The sequence below is a fragment of the Microcebus murinus genome, chromosome 2 (genome assembly GCF_040939455.1).
Source record: "Microcebus murinus isolate Inina chromosome 2, M.murinus_Inina_mat1.0, whole genome shotgun sequence".
NCBI lineage: Eukaryota > Metazoa > Chordata > Mammalia > Primates > Cheirogaleidae > Microcebus > Microcebus murinus.
This window is the reverse complement of record NC_134105.1, coordinates 26,222,596-26,227,396: the sequence shown is the minus strand read 5'-3', so window position 1 is coordinate 26,227,396 and position 4,801 is coordinate 26,222,596.

Below are 4,801 nucleotides of genomic sequence, written 5' to 3'. Positions count from 1 at the left end.
GACATTTTAAAATACATATCATCTACAATTACATCTACACTCACCACTATACAATTCATCCATGTAACAAAAACCATGTGTACCCCTAAATCTATCAAAATTTAAAAAAAATAAAATTTGGAAATACTGTAAAGCTTCTCGGAGCATGTAATTTTCAATCTGATGAGTGAAACTTTCCCTGGAGTTAATGTGGCCAAAAGAATACTTCAGTAAAAAGGAAAAGCCTGTGCATGGGGTGGAGCTGGGGTGGAATTAAGGTGTGAGACATTGTACAACATTGAAGGCCTGAAAGTGGGTTTTCACTCCACATACCAAGGGAAAAAGTTATCATGAGAAACACATTAGCTATTAGAGCAGGTGTCCTCAAACTACGGCCCGTGGGCCACATGCAGCCACCTAGCACATTTATCCAGCCCTCCAGGTGTTTTTGCTGCCCGCTGCCTGTCCTGCTTAGCAGCCGACTTGTCCCGGGCCCACAGTGCACACTCTCCAACGGTCTGAGGGACAGTGAACTGGCTCCCTGTTTAAAAAGCTTGAGGACCTCTGTATTAGAGAATATTAGCATATATAAATGTATTTTCAGGCAAAATCAACAGAATAAATTGGGTAGGGACACATGAAAATATTTCAGGAAGTTTTTTAAGGAATTTGAGAGAGAGCTGGGAAATATTCAGTGAAAAGGCAACTTAGGGAATGGGAGGCAATATTTTAAATCATATATCTGATAAAGCGTTAATATCCAAAATATATAAGGAACTCATAAGCAAATATATTAATAATAATAAATACCCTATTTAAAAAAAATAACAAGATACCCAGGAGTAAATCTAACAAAAGATTTGTAAGATCAGAAGTTCTTAACCTTAAGAATCATAAACTTAAGGACAATAATTACTATCTTTAAAAACAGGGCCAGGTGTGGTGGCTCACACCTGTAATCCTAGCACTCTGGGAGGCCGAGGCGGGTGGATCACTCAAGGTCAGGAGTTCAAAACCAGCCTGAGCAAGAGGGAGACCCCACCTCTACTAAAAATAGAAAAAAATTAATTAGCCAACTAAAAACATACATAGAAAAAATTAGCTGGGCATGGTGGCACATGTCTGTCATCCCAGCTACTGGGAGGCTGAGGTAGAAGGATCACTTGAGCCCAGGAGTTTGAGGTTGCTGTGAGCTAAGCTAATGCCACAGCACTCTAGCCCAGGCAACAGAGTGAGACTCTGTCTCAAAAATAAACAAATAAATAAAAATAAAATCCTTTCAAGACCAGCCTGAGCAAGAGCAAGGCCCTGTCTCTTCTAAAAATAGAAAAATTAGGGGTGACAGAGCAAGATGCTGTCTCAAAAAAAAAAAAAAATCCTCACAGGTAGGGAGACTCAGTATTTAAAGATATCAATTCCCTCTAAATTGATCTATGAAATCAATGCAACTCCAATCAAAATCATAACACAATTTTTGTGGATCTAGATTCTAAAATACCTTAGGAAAGCAAGGGCACAGGAATAGACACTACTGAAACAAATAAACAAATAAGTTGAGGGAACTTGCCCTACCAAATAACAAGATTTATAAAAGTCAGCGGGGCATAGTGGCTCACGCCTGTAATCCTAGCACTCTGGGAGGCCGAGGTGGGTGGATCGCTCAAGGTCAGGAGTTCAAAACCAGCCTGAGCAAGAGCAAGACCCCATCTCTACTATAAATAGAAAGAAACTAATTGGCCAACTAAAAATATACAGAAAAAAATTAGCCGGGCATGGTGGCGCATGCCTGTAGTCCCAGCTACTCGGGAGGCTGAGGCAGGAGGATTGCTTGAGCCCAGGAGTTGGAGGTTCCTGTAAGCTAGGCTGACACCACAGCAATCTAGCCCCAGCAACAGAGTGAAACTGTCTCAAAAAAAAAAAAAAAAGGATTTACAAAGGTAATAACATAACTGAGATAGTATGGTCTTAACAATAGTATGGTCATAACTGAGATAATATGGTCTTAATTATCTTAACCGAGATAGTATGGTAATAACATAACTGAGATAGTATTGTGATAATCAAATAGACCAACAAAACAGAATGGAGAGCCTCAAAACTAGATACCCACATAGAAAAAAAAAATTGATTCTTTCCCCAAACCATAAATGATATCTGTTCCAGATGGATTAAAGACTTAAATATAAACCACATATGTAAGTTGAGGCCTGAAAAAAAATAAATAAAAATTAAAAATTAAAATAAAAAGACTTAAATATGTCCTTGGTGGGCTGGTCTGCTAAAAATAAATAAAGACTTAAATATGAATGACAAATTTTAAATTCATAGAAGAAAATATAGAGGAATAAATATCTTTATGACCTCAAAACAGGAAAGAACTTTCTTCAACAAGATTAAAAAGCACCAACCATAAAGAAAATATTTTATTAATTCAATTACATGAAAATTAAGAACCTTTTTCCATCAAAACATCATAATGAAAATGAAAAGATAAGCCACTAACTAACTGGGCAAAGTTACCTGCAAGATACACAACTGGCAGCCCAGCTGAGAACATGAGCCAAAGACATCAACAGGTATTTCTCAGAAGTGGAACATGAAAGACCAATCAACATATGAAAAGAAGATTAACTTGATTAATAATCAGGAAAATGGAAATTAAGACAACGAGAGATACAATTTTACACTCACTAGGTTGACAAAATTGAAGAAGGCTGACCCCACCAAGAGTTGGTAAGGATCTGAATCAATCGTAACTTTTACACTAGGCTGGCGGGAATGTAATGTACAAGCATTTTGGAAAAACAAAAGGGTACCAATTGTAAGTTTGAATATTTGCATATTCTACTTGCCCAGCAATTCTTCCTCTAAAGAAAACTCATGAACATATATATCAGGAAAGATGTACAAGAATGTCTCTAGTAGCAAAAAAAAGGAAACCATCCCAACAGCCATTAATAAGAAATGGATAAAACCAATTTTTGATATAGCTACACAATGAACTATAAAGATAATAAAAAGGGAAAAAAGGGAATAAGCTTCAACCACCCATCACAAGATGACAGAAATATACTGTGGAATCAGCAAGTTGCAAAAGACTACTTATAGAATGGTAGCATTTTCATAAAGTTAAAAAACAAATGTGATAACTATATTTTGAAATGGAAAGAATGATCAACACAAAACTCAAGGTACTTGTTACCTCTGGGAGCTGAGGAGACAGGGAAGTAGACTAGGAAGGGGTTTACAAGTGAATGAAAAGATCTGGGTGATTTTCTAGAAGTGTGATTTCAAATATGGTAGCCGTGAGCCAATACGTGGAAATTTTTATTTAAATCTAAATTAACTAAAATTAAATAAAATTTAAAATTTAGTTCCTCAGTCACATTACCAACATTTCAAGTGCCAAATAGTCACATGTGTCCAGTGGCTACTGTATTGGATAGCACAGATTCATAGAACATTTCCATTCTCACGAAAAGTTCTACTGGACACGTCTGCTCTAGACCAGAGGTTGGCTAACATTTTTGTAAAGGGCCAGGTGGTAAATTTTGGGGCTTTGTGAAACATAAGGTCTCTGGCACAACTACTCAGCTCTGCTGTTGCACCTCCAAAGCAGCTATAGACAAGGTGTAAATGAATACATGTGACTGTTCCAATTAACAGACCATGGGCTGCATTGGCCTACGAGCCATAGTGTGTTGACTTTCTTTTAGATCTTAAGTTGGGTGATTGGTTGAAAGATGGTCATTTTACTATTATATTTCATAATTTTCAAGCATTCTTATATATCAAATATTATATAATACATTTTTAAATAAAATTTTAAATATATATCTAGAACAATCTGAATAAGATCTGAAATATAAATAAAATCTATAAGCTAGATAATAATATTGTAGCAATGTTAATCTCCTAATTTTTTTCATTGTACTGTGGTCATATGTAAGATAAAGTCCTTGTGTCTTTTTAGGAAATACACAATGGAAGTATAATACTTAGAGTAAAGGAAGAAAAGGAAGATCACATGTATAACTTATTCTCAAACAGTTCAGAAAAAATATATACATGAATGTATGTACATACACACACAACAAAGGGAGAGAAAGAAAGCAAATTTGGCAAATTGTTGGTGACATTTTAAAGATTTGGGTCAAGGGGATACAGAAGTTTTTTGTGCTATTCTTACAACTTTTCTAGAAGTTTCCAATTATGTCAAAATTAAGAGCTTAAAAACATATATATATGAAGTCTTAGAGTCCACATTAAAAATTAAAAAAATAAAAATAAACATATATATATATACATATATATATATATATATATAGTTACATATACTTATAGTAAGGTTAGGAATTGCAATTAAAAGTTTCCAGTGGTATATACATGTTATTCTTCAATAAAAGGTTTACCTCAGCTGAGCACAGTGGCTCCTACCTGCAATCCTAAAGCTTTGGAAGGCCAAGGTGGGAGGATGGCTTGAGGTCAGGAGTCCAAGACCAGCCTGAGCAGGAATGAGACCCCGTTTCTACAAAAAACAGCCAGGTGTGGTGACAGGCACCTTGTAGTCCCAGCTATTCAGGAGGCTGAGGCAGGAGGATTGCTTGACCCCAGGAATTTGAGGATGCTATGAGCTATGATCATGCCCCTGCACTCCAGCCTGGGAGACAGAGCAAGAGAGACTCTGTATTTAAAAAAAAACAGTTTATCTCAAGAATCCAATCCATGAAGCTCTGCTGGGCAGGGAAATGGAAGGACAGGACTATTAGGTTGGTGCAAAAGTAATTGCGGTTTTAGACCATGAATTTTAAATCATTATAAC